Source organism: Fukomys damarensis, unplaced genomic scaffold (genome assembly GCF_012274545.1).
Source record: "Fukomys damarensis isolate Sample0158 unplaced genomic scaffold, DMR_v1.0_HiC HiC_scaffold_24, whole genome shotgun sequence".
NCBI lineage: Eukaryota > Metazoa > Chordata > Mammalia > Rodentia > Bathyergidae > Fukomys > Fukomys damarensis.
Window position 1 is genome coordinate 50,802,629 of NW_022900936.1, and position 17,746 is coordinate 50,820,374.

Genomic DNA, 17,746 nt, shown 5'->3' on the forward strand with positions numbered 1-17,746 from the left:
GTTACACAGGCTTCTCATGGTTGCTGATAGCCACATATGACTATTCTTCTCTAAAGGGACAGACTATTGTAATTTTAACTGTCTCTATTGGGTGCTCACTTAGGCCAGGTTTGTATGTAGAAGAGAACAGGTGACACTCCTTGGAGATAAGTATGAATTCCATGCAGTGAGAGAAGAAGGCCTGCCAAAGCTCCAACCTATTATGTTACAGATGTCTACCTAGGACCATTTTTTTTCTATTTTGAAAAAAACAAAGGGAAAGAAGGCATATCCATCTATCCCTCTTGTTCTGTGCCCAAAATAAGGTGTCCCTTAGATTACCTCATCCAATGCCAGTGGTAGCAGACTAGAGGTACAAGGAAGTGACCAGAGCCAGGTTAGCTGTTCTTTTCATTCTCTAATTTCACCTGAGGGCTGAAAGACGGATACATATGGACTAAAACTTACATTTAGCATTCAGGAGTTTTGGGATCAAGCCTAGATGTTTTTTTTTTCTTTCTTTTGATGGTCCAGAAATAAGTGAATGTCAGTTTTACTCTGGAAGGATTCTAGGAAAGGAAAATTCACCATTCTGGAAGCTTTGTCTTAAAATCCAGCAGCCACAGAAGAGGGAAGTGTCTTGATTTGAATACTATTGAGAACTGTGTTATTTCTCAGGGACAGGGCAGTGGAGAAGGGACAAAAAAGTGCCCTTAAGTATGGCACAAGGACAAAGTCTCAACTATCTCACATATAGAAGGACAATTAAAATCAGGAGTTCTTCAACACAGCAAGAATTACTTCTTAATGTAAAGAAAATCTCAACCTAAAATGATTTTGAACATATATTTTTTAATATAATTCTTATTGTAAAATAGCATCATAGTACTTTCCCCTGTGTACTTGGCTTTAGGATGTTTACACACCACATGTGGTTGTAGAGAAATACTAAATTACTCCTTAACACATTCCAAAGGAGTACAAGGTTCAGATATGGAGTACCTAATCTGAAATAAGACAATAATATGGCATCCCATCCCATAAGTCTCTGCTTAATTCCCTTGCCTCCTATGATGTCCCCAAGGTTTATTCCACTCCAGGGTAGGTGGCTGCCATCTACAGAGAGAACCAGAAAATAAAATCTGCCTGGACTATCTACCTTTACCATGTGTAATCTTATTTTCCTAGGTAAACCATATCCTTATTCCAGTAAGTACTCTCAAAGCACAAGTTACAACTGACTTTAGCTATAACAATCATGTTTACAGAAGTATCACTAGCAAACCAAGAGATTCAAACCACTGCTTTTTAATTCCTTGAAAGAGAGAGAAGAAAATAGGGCAATTTTCCTGAAAAACTGATCACCTCCATAGATGCTAATTCAGAGATTCTGCCCTGGGTCCTAGGGTAGAGAAAGATCTGAGAAATTTCTATTGTCTATCCAGTCTTTTAGGCAACTTTTATTAGCATCAAGACAAGTCTGCTCCTTTAAGGTCCATTTTAAATTCACTAAGTATTTGAAACCCATAGATCTTCCTAGCAGCCACATTTTACATAGTAAAGGCACCTTTATCAATTCCTTACACACACACAGGAAGAGAAAGGCTGACTAAATAGTCACATATTCTAGTTAGCACATAAAATACACAAATGCAAGTTACTGATTACCATTTCCCTAGTGTAAGACAAAACAGTTGTGAGTTACCTTACTTAGTCTGACTTTCTGGAAAGAGGAGTGGTCACCTGACTAGGAGTGGTTTTCAAATGGACTCCCAACAAGTTGGATAAAAGTTTAAGGGGAGTTTCTAACTCACCAGCAGAAAGAAAAAGTCCAAATAAAGCTCATGCTGGTTAACTTCAAAAAAATAACCATATAGCATTTTATATGTCCACAGTCAGTGTTCCGAAGGCATTTTTCTCCCCTAGACACATAAATGATGAAGACCATGCCTAGGAGGGGTAGAGAAGGTTTGGGTAGTTTTTAATCTATGAAAGATTCAGTTTTATTTTATATTTGTTTAGAGGTCTGTCTTAGTAGTAGTAGAGAAAGCAGTCCAAACTTGTAGCTCAACTTTAACACATTTAAGAAAGGGCTCTGATAGCATCGTTTCAGATCAATCTGGGACAGAAGATTTCTGATGATCACTGACAGAGTTCCCTTTCACCTCACAGAGGAATCCAAATAGGGCAAGATGTGGAGATTTTCTGCTGATTACTCAGATTGGCTGTGGGGAGCTACTTTCTTCTGAGGGGCCTTTGGCTATCTGCCAGAGAGTATCCCTGGCCATGATCCCTCAGTAGTCACCTCAGTTTCCACTAGTTCCACACAATAAGAGTTCTGTCTCTGAAAAGAACCTAATTGCCTATCTTGTCAATGTTCCACCCACATCAATGGGAGTGAGGATTTACCAGAGGGCAACTGGAGAAATTTGTCCTCTGCGTTGAGAGTGGCAGCTGCCCTAAAGGCAATTACTAGCTAGCAGAATAACCACTGTTTGTTTATGATTCTATAAGGGACAGATAAAGGCCTGAACTGTCTTTATCTGAGATGATGCAATAACAGACCCATTTTACAACATTTTTAAGCTACTAAATCCAAATGCAATGCAAAACAAGAATAAAATGTAACATTGACAAAACACAATGCATAAGGAAAACAAGAAATTTGCAAACATTTAAAACACAAAACTTAAAATTAAGACACTTCCAAAACAAAAGCCAAAACAAAGGCCAGAATTTATGAAACAAAACCAGAATCTAGGAAACAAGTTATAATCTATGAAGCAAAAAGACCAAAGAAAACTCTCACCTCTAACTGGTAATCTCAGTGGAAGACCTCCAAAATAGCATAGGGGGTGCTCAACTTTAACACATTTAAGAAAGGGCTCTGATAGCATCGTTTCAGATCAATCTGGGACAGAGGATTTCTGATGATCACTGACAGAGTTCCCTTTCACCTCACAGAGGAATCCAAAAAGGGCAAGATGTGGAGATTTTCTGCTGATCACTCAGATTGGCTGTGGGGAGCTACTTTCTTCTGAGGGGCCTTTGGCTATCTGCCAGAGAGTATCCCTGGCCATGATCCCTCAGTAGTCACCTCAGTTTCCACTAGTTCCACACAATAAGAGTTCTGTCTCTGAAAGGAACCTAATTGCCTATCTTGTCAATGTTCCACCCACATCAATGGGAGTGAAGATTTACCAGAGGGCAACTGGAGAAATTTGTCCTCTGCGTTGAGAGTGGCAGCTGCCCTAAAGGCAATTACTAGCTAGCAGAATAACCACTGTTTGTTTATGATTCTATAAGGGACAGATAAAGGCCTGAACTGTCTTTATCGGAGATGATGCAATAACAGACCCATTTTACAACATTTTTAAGCTACTAAATCCAAATGCAATGCAAAACAAGAATAAAATGTAACATTGACAAAACACAATGCATAAGGAAAACAAGAAATTTGCAAACATTTAAAACACAAAACTTAAAATTAAGACACTTCCAAAACAAAAGCCAAAACAAAGGCCAGAATTTATGAAACAAAACCAGAATCTAGGAAACAAGTTATAATCTATGAAGCAAAAAGACCAAAGAAAACTCTCACCTCTAACTGGTAATCTCAGTGGAAGACCTCCAAAATAGCATAGGGGGAAGAGATGTAACTCCCAAACCTGCTAGATATTCAAAATGCGAGTTCATGTTCTCTAAAACTGAAGAATGAATTCTCGGAACAGCAGAGGTTAAGAGTAGGAAAAATTTATTGAAGGAAAGAAAGCTTCTGTCTAAGAGATAGAAGGTGGACCAGAAATTGGGTTGCCCCTGTGCTAACATTTTATTGTTGCAAGTAAACATCATATAAAATTTTATATATGAATAGAACTCTTTCCCTACAGGATGAATTTGGAGAAGCTACTGCTCTATCTATGATATGATTAGTCTGTTCACCTAGTATGATCCCTCAGTAGTCACCTCAGTTTCCACTAGTTCCACACAATAAGAGTTCTGTCTCTGAAAAGAACCTAATTGCCTATCTTGTCAATGTTCCACCCACATCAATGGGAGTGAGGATTTACCAGAGGGCAACTGGAGAAATTTGTCCTCTGCGTTGAGAGTGGCAGCTGCCCTAAAGGCAATTACTAGCTAGCAGAATAACCACTGTTTGTTTATGATTCTATAAGGGACAGATAAAGGCCTGAACTGTCTTTATCGGAGATGATGCAATAACAGACCCATTTTACAACATTTTTAAGCTACTAAATCCAAATGCAATGCAAAACAAGAATAAAATGTAACATTGACAAAACACAATGCATAAGGAAAACAAGAAATTTGCAAACATTTAAAACACAAAACTTAAAATTAAGACACTTCCAAAACAAAAGCCAAAACAAAGGCCAGAATTTATGAAACAAAACCAGAATCTAGGAAACAAGTTATAATCTATGAAGCAAAAAGACCAAAGAAAACTCTCACCTCTAACTGGTAATCTCAGTGGAAGACCTCCAAAATAGCATAGGGGGAAGAGATGTAACTCCCAAACCTGCTAGATATTCAAAATGCGAGTTCATGTTCTCTAAAACTGAAGAATGAATTCTCGGAACAGCAGAGGTTAAGAGTAGGAAAAATTTATTGAAGGAAAGAAAGCTTCTGTCTAAGAGATAGAAGGTGGACCAGAAATTGGGTTGCCCCTGTGCTAACATTTTATTGTTGCAAGTAAACATCATATAAAATTTTATATATGAATAGAACTCTTTCCCTACAGGATGAATTTGGAGAAGCTACTGCTCTATCTATGATATGATTAGTCTGTTCACCTAGGTTATCAACAATCTTACTCTTTTGGATCTGTAAAGGAGGATAAAGTTTCTCTTCCAGAAGACATCTACCAAAGTTCAAAAAAGCTATTAGAAAGCAGAGATAAAGACTCTAAATGAATGATATCTATGATGGATAATTTCATGTGTCAAACTCACTAGTCCATGGAGAACCCTAATATAGTTAGTTATATTTTAATAGAATATATAGTCCTATGAATTCTTTAGAAATAGCAAACAGAACAAAATAATGAAGCAATGAGAAAATAAGTGAATAAATGAGATGGCTTGTGAAAAACTAAGCTGATATACTTGAGAAGATTTAGCTCAGTCCAGAGGAAGTATAGTGAGCTGTAAGCACATACAAACAGATGCAAGTTTAACACATTCCATATGTGAATACTTTTCCTGGAGTTTGCTCATTGGAACCATCTTTGTTAGTTAGCAAGAACCTACTTTCTTATTAAAACTGAGAGAAATTAGAATAGGAAATGCACCAGTACATAACGGCTTTTCTCTGGGCACTCACATAACCTTAAGTATACATGTAAAATTTAGTCACAAGCATTATTCAAGATCAATTTTCAGCATTAAGTATGGTTTATCTGTACCAAGAAATATACCAAACATTTATTAAATAGCTATTTAAAATCTCTTCCCTAGTGAATCTCTCCATATGAATCTCTAAGCAGCACTAATCCTCTATCAAAGACAGATTTTCTTTTTCATTTAAGAAATGCCAATGTGGCTGGTATCAAAAATAAGCTATTCACAGAGGCTCAAAGATGTAGCTAAATCAAAAATAAAATCATTTCCTTTCCCTCTATTTTAATTATATTCTCAGGCAGTCATTAGGTAGGTGGTACTGTCATTTAGCAATTTTTGTTTACTAGTGAACGATTGAAGTACTTTAATTTACTTATAGGAAAATGAGTATTAGTTAACCTATAGTCTTTGCTATGATGTATTAGACTATATAATTAAGAATGTATTGAAATTATTAGACTCCCTTTTGCAAATATTTCAATATAATCACACACCATTAAACTGAGTAGAGTTTTTCCCATTCAGAAACTTTACCTAAGCATATATAGTAGACTTAATTTCTGCTGAGTCCAATTAGATAAAACATCATTTGTTCAATGTTCTTAATAACACATAGGAAAAACATTGATTCAATGCTTTTTTATTCCATTTTTTTATTCATGCCAGACTTTCATTTTCTTATTTATCACCCTTTTACTCATAATCAAGGCCCATTATTTTCTTCACCATTCCATATATAACATTTTTATTTTCCTGATGTTAACATTTAAGGTTCAATAATTTTAGCAAAATTATAAACATTTCTTCAAATACATTGATTATAGAAATGGTCTTAAATCTTTCTCATCGAGAGTCTATAACTGCTACGAGTGATTTTGCAGGTAAAGATCAATTTTTCACCATTGAGTCTGGATTAGAACTTTGATTTGCCTTGGCCTGTGGCATGTGATTATGCTAATTTTGAGCCAAGAATTCAAGGTTTGTACACATACAGTGATTTTTCCCTCTGCCACTTTAATAAACCCAGGGTTGCCTGTTTTAACCAAGATGAAGTGAGGTAAGGATGAGCCATTCCAGCTGAAGCCATCATAGGCCAACCTGTTCCCAGCTAACTTGAAAGTTGATGCTGCCACATGAGTGTGTTCAGTAGAACTCAGAACTACATGACTGAGTACAGTTCAATGTCCTGGCTCACACAACCATAAGCTAAGAGAATAACTTTCTTGTAAACTGCAGTGCTTTAGGATAGTTGGCATGCAACAAAAGCCAACAGATATCTTTATTCTATACTTTGATCATCTTCTCTCGGAACAATAAAGTACATTTAGAATGTTAGAATGATTATACCCATTCATATTAAAACCCAAGTTCTGAGATGGAGGCCCACCATACCACCTGTAAATATACACAGATCTTGGGGATATGTGTGGCCCAAAGTGGTACTGATGCAGGTGAATCCCAGTCATGGCCCTGACCCAACCCTAGAGGCATGGGCACTCCATCCCAAGACACAGGCCAACATAGAAAAGAGCCGCATAGGCACACAAGCTTTACCAGAGACCTGGCATACCATTGGCCACAGCCAACGGCCCACCTGGAAAAGAACTACACAGACACACAAGCAAAAGACAGAGGCTCATCCCGATACCATTGATAAGTTCATGGAGACCCTAGCCAGAAGCCCATGCAGACAACAGGATCTGGTGTATACATCTCACAGCCAAAGTTCCTATCCAACAGCAGATACATAGGACCCCCCCACTAAGAGGCATACCTAGATACCATCCCAAGTATGCACAGGCCCCAGCCAGAAGCCCACTCAGAAAACAGGTCAGCTCAGGGATCCAGAAGACCACCATTTAAAACCCAGTAATTGGTGTACTGGTGAGCAACAGAGTAAAGGCTGCTTAGTGGCTTGCTGAGAGTTGAAGAGTATTGGGTAAGCAAAAAGCCACCTCAACAAAGGCACCTCAGGCTGCATCTGTTGAGATAAGAAGGCATGTAAGGGACCATGAGAAATCAATCCAGCAGCTGCTAGATAATGCAAAGAAGAATAATATAAAACTGATCAGAGTCACTGAAGAGATAGGAAGAGTGCAGATGACATAAAAAAAAACTTTTCACAGAAATAATGGGATAAAAATTCCCAAATAGGAGGAAAGAACTTGACATATAAAAAAGTGAGGCATATAGGACTCCAATTAGCCATAGTTAAACAAAAATCTACACATAGGCATGTAAGAGTTAAGATTTCAGTCACCCAACAATAAAAAAAAATTCTACAAGCTGTTAGAGAAGAGAAACAATCACATACAAGGGAAAACCCATCAGAATCACAGAAAAATTCTCAAAACAAATACACAAGGCAAGAAGAATGTGGAGTGATGTATTTCAAACGCTAAAGGAAAACAAACTCCAACCCACATTGATGTACCCTGCAAAACAATCTTTCAAAATTGGTGGGTAAATAAACACTTTCATGACAAACAGCAACTTATGAACTTCATGAATACCAAACTAGCACTCCCCCCAAAAAATTAAACAATATCCTAGTAAAAGACAATGAGGATCACAACCTCAGAAAGCACAACAGAGTGAATCCATCAGGAACAGCAAAAAATTAAATGCAAAGGGAGAGAATCCAGCAAAAAGAAAAGTCATGACAAGGAAAAGTCAATACATATCAGTTACAACCATGAATGTTAATGGTCTAAATTCCCAAAACAAAAAAAAAAAAAAAAAAAGATTGGCAAAATCCAACAATGTGCTGCATTCAAAAACACACACACACACACACACACATACACATACACACACACACACACACACTTACTTCAAAAAAGAAACTCACACAGTAAAAGTTAAAAGGTGGAAAACAATATTCCATGTGACAGGAACCTCCCAGAAAGGAGTAGCTATCATCTTTGCAGATCAAGTGGATTTCAAACCAACACTGATTAAGGCAGACAAAGAAGGCCACTACATCCTTGAAAAGGCAACAAAGAGAGAACTATTATTAATATATATGCACCAAACACTAGTGTACCCAACGATATAAAACAAGTATTAATGGACATGAAAATTCATATAAGAACTAATACAGTAGTGGTCAGGTACTTCAATATTCCACTGCCACAAATACATATGTCAACCAAGCAAAAACTAAAAAATGAAATACTAGAACTCAAACTCTTGAACAAATGAATTTAACAGATATTCAGAATGTTCCACCCCACAAAATCTTAAACATCTTTTTCAGCTGCACATAAATCATGCTACAAAATAGAGCACATACTCACTCATAGAACATGTTTAAATAAGTGCAAAGGAATTGAAGTTACCACCTGTATATTATCATACCATGGTGTGATGAAATTGGAGATCAATAGCAAAAGAAGCTGCAAGAATCTCATAAACTCATGGAAATGGGACAGTACACTCCAAAACAACCAATGGGTTACAGAGGAAATTAAAGAAGAAATCAGACAGTTCCTGCAATTAACTAACAAAGACAATACAACATATCAGAATCCATGGGACACAATTAGAGCAGCAGTCTTATGAGGGAAATTCATAGCAGTGAATTCTCATATTAGGAATACAGAGTGAGCTCAATTAAACAACCTGATGCTGAACCTCAAGCTTCTAGAAAAAGAAGAGCAAGAGAAACCCAAAGCTCACACAAGGGATGAAATATAAAGATTAGGGCAGAAATCCATGCAATGGAGACTAAGAGAACAATACAAAGAAGCAATGAAGCCAAGAGTTGGTTCTTTGAAAGAATAAACAAAATTCAAACAAACAAACAAAAACAAATAAGAAAAAAATTAGAGCCAGTGTGGGGGCACACACCTGTAATCCCAGCACTCGGAAGGCTGAGGCAGGAGGACTTCTGTGAGTTCAAGACCAGCCTGGGATACATAGTGAGCTCCAGATCAGTCTTACTTACATAGTGAGACCCTGTCTCAAAAAAACCAAAAATAAATAAATAAAGAATAAATAATAATAGAATAAATAAATAGAATAAACAAAATTGACAGATAGTCAACATTATCAAAAAAAAAAGTAAAGAAAAGGCCCAAATCTATGTAATTAAGAATTAAAAGGTTGAAATTACAACAGACCTAGCAGAAATCCAGAGGAAAATTAAAACCTACTTCAAGAACCTATATGCCAATAAGATGCAAAATGAAGAAGAAATGGACAGATTCCTAGATATGCATGAATTATCAAAGCCAAATGAAGATGACCTAAAAATTGTGAATGATCCAATATTAACCAATGTAATTGAAAATGTAATTAAATACTTACCAACTAAGAAAAGCCTGGGCCCTAATGACTTCACTGCTACAAGACATTTAGAGAGGAACTACTGCAACTAGTATTTAAACTCTTGAATGAAATTGAAAGGGAAGCAATACTCCCAAATTAATTCCTGGAAGTAAGCTTCACCCTGATCCACAAAGCAGAGAAATATCCAACTGAAAAAGAGAACTGTAGGTTAATCTCACCAATGAACATAGATGCAAAAATCTTTAATAAGGAGGACTGCCCAGAAAGCAGAATTAGGAGGGTGCACAGGTCCCATCCGAGGTCCTGCCAGACACCAACAACTTGGGTGCACAGGCCCCAGCCAAAGGCCTGCCTGAGAAACAGCTGTGGAGCCATGCAGGCCCAAGCCAGAGGACAGCACAGATACCATCACTAAGTATGTGCAGGCCGCAGCCAGAAGCCCATCCAGACCACAGCCCAGCACAGGGATCCAGAAGGCCATTATTCTGATCCCAAGTATTGGCACAGTGGTGAGCAGGAGAGAAAAGGCCTCTTTGAGGCTTGATGAGAATTGAAGCCCACTGGAAGCCCAAAGAATCACCCCAATAAAGACACAGCAAACTGAATTGATTGAAATAAGAAATACCTTCACAAGTCTCAAAACCAGACTTCCAGATCACTTAAGACAACCACAAGGGGCAAAGAGATGAAACTGGCAATGGAAGAGGACCTGGCAAAAAATGAAACCAGAAATAATTTCTCAGATAACAACAGAGAATGTGTACACAGTGAAAGACATGATTAATAACTCTAGAGCATACACAGATTTAAAAAATAGAGGAGCTGAGAAATATGATGGAATCCTAGCATAGGAAAAAATGGAATCCATAAAGCAGGTGAAAACAGATATCCAGGAGATTAAAAATTCCATTGAAAGTTTATTCAGCAGAATGAGCCATTGTGAGGACCGGATAGCAGATATAGAAAACAGGTTTGGGATTAATGACTACGAAAGAAAGATTTCTTAAAAACAGCAAGGGACCAGCAGCTGCTAGATGATACAAAAAAGAATAACTAAGAGGGATAGAAGTCAATGAAGAAATAGAAGATAGTGAAAATGACATAAGAAAACCGTTCACAGAAGTAATGGCAGAAAACTCCTCAAGAAGGGGGAAATAATTTGACATACAGGTAAGTGAGGCATATAGGACTCCAACTAGCCATGTTAAAAAAAAAAATCTACACTTGGCATAGAGTAGTCATGATTCCAGAAATGCAACAGAAGAACTAAATTCCACAAGCAGTTAGAAAAGATAAACAAATCACAAACAAAGGAAAGCCCAACAGAATCAAAGCAGATTTCTCAACTCAAACCCTCAATCCATGAAGGCCCTAGAAGGGCCTAGACTAAAGTATTTCAAGCCCTACAACAAAACACCTCCAACTCGGATTGACATACCCCACAGAGCTATTTTTCATAATCAGTGGAGAAATATGATACTTTTACAACAATGATCACCTACTGAACTTCATAAATACTAAACCAGCACTCCAAACAATTCTAAACAATGTGCTAAGAAAATACAACGAGTGTCACAACCCCATGAAGCCCAGAAGAATGAATCCATCAGGAACAACAAAAAATTCAATGCAAAGGGTGGGGTGGAATCCAACAACAGAAAAAAGGTCATGACAAGGATAAGTTAATAGATATCAGTTATAACTAACAATTTTAATGACCTCAATTCACCAATCAAATGAAATAGACTGTCAGAATTGGTAAAAAAGGAAGATCCATCAATATGCTTCATATAAGAAACACATTTAACACAAAAAAACTCATAGACTGAAAGTTAATGGATGGAAAACTATACTCCATGAGCTAGGAACCTCCCCCTCAAAAAAAAAAAACAGGATAAACTCTCCTATCTGCAGATCAAATGGATTTCAAATCAAAACTAATTAGGAGAGATAAAGAAGGCCATTGCAACCTTGTAAAGGAAACAACCCAAGAGAAAAGGATGACAATTATAAATATACATGCACTGAATAACAGTGCATTCAACTATATAAAACAAATATTAATGAACATGAAAAATCAAATAAGCATGAAAACAATAGTAGTTGAGAACCTTAATATCCCACTGTCACAAATAGATCAACTAGACAAAACATAAACAATGAAATACCAGAATTCAACCAAACTCTTGAACAAATGGACTTAACAGCTATTTACAGAGTGTTTCACCCCACAAAATCAAAATAGACATTCTTTTTGGCTGCACACAGATCATTCTCCTGAATAGTCCACAAACTTGCTCATAGAACATGTTTAAGGAATTGAATTTATCCCCTATACATTATCAAGTCATAGGGCAGTGAAATTGTAAATCAATACCAAAAGAAACCACAAGAATTTCATAAACACATGGAAATGGAACAACACACTCCTGAACAATAGATGGGTCACAGAAGAGATTGAAGAAGAAATCAGGTAGTTTCTATAATTCAATGATACAATACAACATATCAAAATTTATGGGACACAGAGAAAGGAGTCTTTGGAGGGAAATTCATAGTGGTGAATACTCATATTAGGAAAACATAGTGAGCTCAAATAAACAACCTAACAATGAACCTCAAACAGATCATCAAAAAGATCATACACCCTGAACACGTGGGATTCATCCCAGGGATTCAGGGGTGGTTCAACATATGCAAATCAATAATGTAATACACTACATTAACAGAGCCAAAGACAAAAACCATATAAAATATTAAAGGTAGCTAATGAAGAAGGTAAATTGTCATTATTTTCAGATGACATAATATTCTATAGAAGTTCACAAGACTCCATCACGTCTTCTAGACTTAAAAAGCAAAATTAGTAGAGTAGTTTGATATAATATAAAAAAACAAAAATCAATAGCCTTCCTGTACACACAGAACAGACTTTCTGATAGAGGAATTGGAGAAATAATTCCTTTTTTCAAATCATCCAAAAATGAAATATCTAGGAATCAATCTAATAAAACAAGTCAAAGACCTCTACTCTGAAAACTATTTCTGAAAAAAAGAGATCAAATAGGATATTACAAAATGGAAAAACATCCCTTGCTCCAGGGTAGGAAGAACAAATATAATAACAATGGCCTTACTTCCAAAACTACTATATAGATTCAATGCAATCCCAAATTAAATTCCAGCAACATACTTCACAGACCCAGAGAAAACAATACAAAATTTTACTTGGTACAAGAAAAGACCTAGAATAGTAAAAGCAATTCTAGGCAACAAGGACAAGACGGGGGGTATCATGATCCCCAATTTAAAACTATACTACAAAGCCATTATGATAAAAACAGAACGGTACTGGCAAAGAACCAGACCAGAGGATCAGTGGAACAGATTAGAAGAGGCAGAAACAGCTCCAGACATACTCAGCCACCACAACTTTGACAAAGAAGCCAAAAACATTCACTGTAGGAAAGATAGCCTTTTAATAAACAGCGATGAAAAAATTTGGTTTCAACTTGCCAAAGATTAAAATTAGACCTATATCTCTCAGCAGGCACTAAACTGAAACTGAAATGGATTAATGATCTAAATATTAAAACAGAAATATCAAGCTGACTGAAGGAGAGTTTAGGAAGAACTCTTAAGGACATTGACATAGGAGAAGACTTGATGAACAAAACCTCAGTCACACATAAATTAGCACAATGAATCAACAACTGAGATCTCATCAAAAAGGGTTCTCACTGGAGATTTAGCCCAGCGGTGCTGCTGCTTGCCTCAGATGTGCAAGGTCTCAGTTCATTCCCCGGTACAAAATGAATAAATAAATAAATAGCTTCTGCACAGCAAGAGAAGCCACCAACAGAGTGAAGAGAGAACCCATAAAATATTTTTTATCAACTGTTCCTCAGACAAATCTACTATTTAAAATCTGTGAATAATTTAAATAAATCAGACACCCCCAATTTAAAGACCCAATCCAAATATGGCTTCTGAAATGAAAATCATTTATCAGGCAAAGAAATAGAAATAGCAAATAAACATGAAAAAATGTTCAACACCACTGGTCATTCAAGAGATGCAAGAGAAAACAATATTGAATTTCCACCTCATTCCAGAAATAATGGCTGCTATCAAGAAACTATTTGATAACAAATACTGTTGGGGATACGGGGGAAAAGGAACTCTTCTCCATTTTTGGTAGGCATGTAGACTGGTGCAACCACTGTGGTAATCCATATGGAGAGACCTCACAAAACTAGAACTAGAGGTCCCATTTGTCCCAGATGTTCCCCTGCTGAGTATCTTCACAAAAGAATGAAACCAATCATACTCCAGCAATATATGCAAATAAACTGGGTACCTTGAAGAAAGAAGAAAATTCTTAGGTGCACAATACGGCAAGACTTAATCTTAAAAAAGAAAAGTCTCACTAGAAAAATAGTGAGTACAGTTTCAGTCAGTAATAAAAAAACCTTACAATCAAAGAAAAGTTCAGATGGCTTTATACCTGAATTGTAATAATTATTTAAATAAGAGCTTATATTACTTCTTAAACTCTTCAAAAAATTGAAGTAAAAGGAATTTTTTTAAACCCATTTTGTGAGGCAGCATTACTCTGACATTAAAATGAGACAGTGACTGAAAAGGAAAATTATAGGTCAATATTCCTGATTAAAATAAATGAAAAACCCTCAACAAAATATTAGCAAACTAAGTTCAACAGCACATTAAAATATCCTTTAACATAATCAAGTGAGATTTACTCTGAAGAAGGAAGAATGATTTTACCAGACACTTGAAGAAATTTTACTAATTCTCTACAAGAATTTCTTGATAGCAGCTATTCTTTCTGGAGTAAGGTGGAATTTCAGTGTTGTTTTCTTTTGTATCTCTTGAATGACCAGGGATGTTGAACATTTTTTCATACATTTATTTGCTATTTCTATTTCTTGAGAAGATTTGCATACTTCTAACTCACTGTTTAAAGCCAGAATTATTCTACTACTAAAACCTACAAAATGTATTACAAAAATGTATAAAGTAATATACCTCATAAACATAGACACAGAAATTCTTAATACAATATTAAAAAATAATGTCTATAAACAATATTATAATACTTCCAAGTCGGACTTAAGTGCATGTTATGGTTTGTGTCAAGATGTCCCCTCAAAGCTCAAGTGGCCACAGAGCCTTTTTAGAGGTGGCTGAATCTAGAGTGTGTGATGCTGGGATTAAGGGTGTATGACTACTAAAACAGTACCCTAATTGGTTTGGAACCACCCTAATACTGGTAGTCTGGATAAGATGAAAGGGGCAGAAAGATGGTGTGGAGATTCTCTTGTTGCTTTTGCTGTCTTCTGCCACCATGAATTCTTGCTCCTTTGCCATGTGCCATCCTGCCTTGGAGCCAGCCAATTATGGACCAAAACCTGTGCGAGCCTAGTTCAGTATTTGAAAATAACAACATAATCCATCATATCGGAAGCTAAAAAGGAATAATATCAATACCTTTAAAAATGTATTGGCAAAACTCAGCACTATCATAAAAACTCTCAGTAAATTAACGACAGAAGGGAAGATCTTCAACTCAGTAAAGAATTTCTACAAAAAATCTAAAGCTAATATGCCTAATAGTGAGAAACTTGAAGCTTTCACTCTAAGAACAGGAACAAAGCAAAATGTGCCCTCTCATCAATAACTTTAGAAGAAAAAGATTCAGAAGTTGTAATTCATGAATTTTAAAAATAAATTAAATGCACAGAATATGCCAAGAAAATTTACAATTTCTTTCTGAGATGACCCAATCACCTATATATAAAATCAAGAAAAATCTTTGAAATCCCTCTTGATATTATTGTGATTTTTGTGATTATACACTATAATGAAAATTTACAAGTTTACTGCTTTCCTATGTACCAGCCATGAAGAAAGTTGGAAAATTACTATACTCAATTTCAAGACTTACCATAAAACTACAATAATAAAGAGAGTGTGACATTGGCCAAATAAGAGACAGATCAATACATGTAATAAAATAAATCACAAAAATACATCAATGTAAATGTTGTCAACTGGTCTTTTATAAAAAGCAAAGGGAAATTATTTTGTTTTTATTTTTAAACAAAGAATGTTGGAATAATTGGAAATCTATGTATGAGAAAGGAAGGAAGAAAGGGAAGAAAATTAAAAAATCTTTATAGCCTACAATAAAATTAAGTCAAAATAGATCACAGACATAAATGTAAAACACAAAATTGTAAAACTCTTAAAAGATAATGTACGAGAAAATTGAGATGATGTAGTGATTGAAATTACTTAGAGATAACACCAAATGTATGATCCCTCAAAGAAAGAACTGCTACTCTACACTTAAACAAAATTAAGAATTTTTGCTTTATGAAAGATACTCTCAAGAGAATAAAAAGAGAAATCATAGTCTGAGAGAAAACATTTGAAAAATACATATTTGACAAGTGACTTTTACACAAAAGATACAAAAATTCTTAAAATTTAACAATAAGAAAACAAATGACCCAATTAAAAGAATAACACTATGGCATGTACAGAAAAATGGATGGTACTGGAGATGCTAAGTGAAATGAGACAGAAAAAGAGACAAGTGTCAGACGTTTCTCTTAATATATGGGATACAAAATGATTTAAATATTTAAAATAGGCTAGATGTGGCGGTGCATGCCCGTATTCATAGAGCTCAGGAGCCTGAGTCAGAAGGATCCCTGTTAGTTGGAGCCCAGCCTGGGCTACATTGTGAGTTTAAGGTCAGCCTGAACTTACATAGAGACCCTGTCTCAAAAGAAGAACAAACAAACAAAAAATTTTAAAATAACCTGAGATGACACAAAATTAGAAGGGATATTACTGTTAGATAAAAGGATATCATTGTTAGATAGAAGAGATATTTCTGTTAGATAAAATGGAATAAGGGGGAGGAAAAGGTGGGCATGGAGGATAGAGGGAAGGATAGATATGAACAGCATATGTTATGATTTCACATTATAAGCATATTATGTGCATATATATGCATGTATTATATGTATGTATTCTTTTTTAAATGGGAATAAAAGAAATTCATATGACAGGAATCGAGAGGCAGTTAATATATGTACGAAGAATAGAAAGGACATCAATATCTTTCATTTACATTGTGAGGACTCAAGAAATATTCTGTTAGGTTGATAGGAGAAAGCATTGAAATTTTTGGTTATTATTCAAAATTTAAAGGCCAATAGTAGAAATTATCAGTAATACAATCATCAGCTTTGGGAGCAAAGGATGTGGGGAAATGAAGAGTGATGCGAGTGAACAAAAGCTCCATATTTTAAAGAAGAAAACCAACAAATAGGACTAAAGTTGAGAAATGAAGAATGACATCATTTATGTTTAAAAGAGAAACAAAACAGAAATGGGTTTCTTTTGGGGAATAGGAAACAAACAGAGGAGGTAAACCAGAAGATAATTTTATGACTGATCAGCATTTTAAAAATAAAAGTAAAAAGCAAAAAAAAAAGATGATGTGGTTATAATGAAACATTGACTAGAAAGTGTGCTGGTTACTTAGGATGGGGTGACTGGAAAGTGATTTGGCTTAGAGAGGGGCAGAATTGACACAAGCTGATGTTCTCCGGGCAGAGGTTGCTCTCTGCACTCAAGTGCTAATGGGAAGCCAGTCTGCCATGACTGAGGAGGACAAAGGAAGCTTTACAGAGCTCAGGCAAGCATGCATTAGACAACAAAGACAGTGGAGGGTGTACATGCGGAGACCCAAATGTCATGGCATTTGCATCTTATTTCAATTAAAATAGGAAGACATGAAGGGATTAAACCAATGGAGAAATATACACTCCTTTTAATTAAAAAAAAAAAAGAAAAACACTGGCTGGTGGGTAGGGGACAAACTGCAGGGGAGTTAAGAATAACTATAGGAAGACTGGTTGGGGTGCTCTTGCTCTGAGTCAAGGAAAGATAATGATGATTTGATGAACAGAAGTTAAAATTTGACAGCTGTATATTTTGGGAAATAAATCGAGGTTGAGTTCACTGATGGACTGGGCAGAGAGGATAAAGAAATGTAAGAAAACACTAGAGACTCCAAG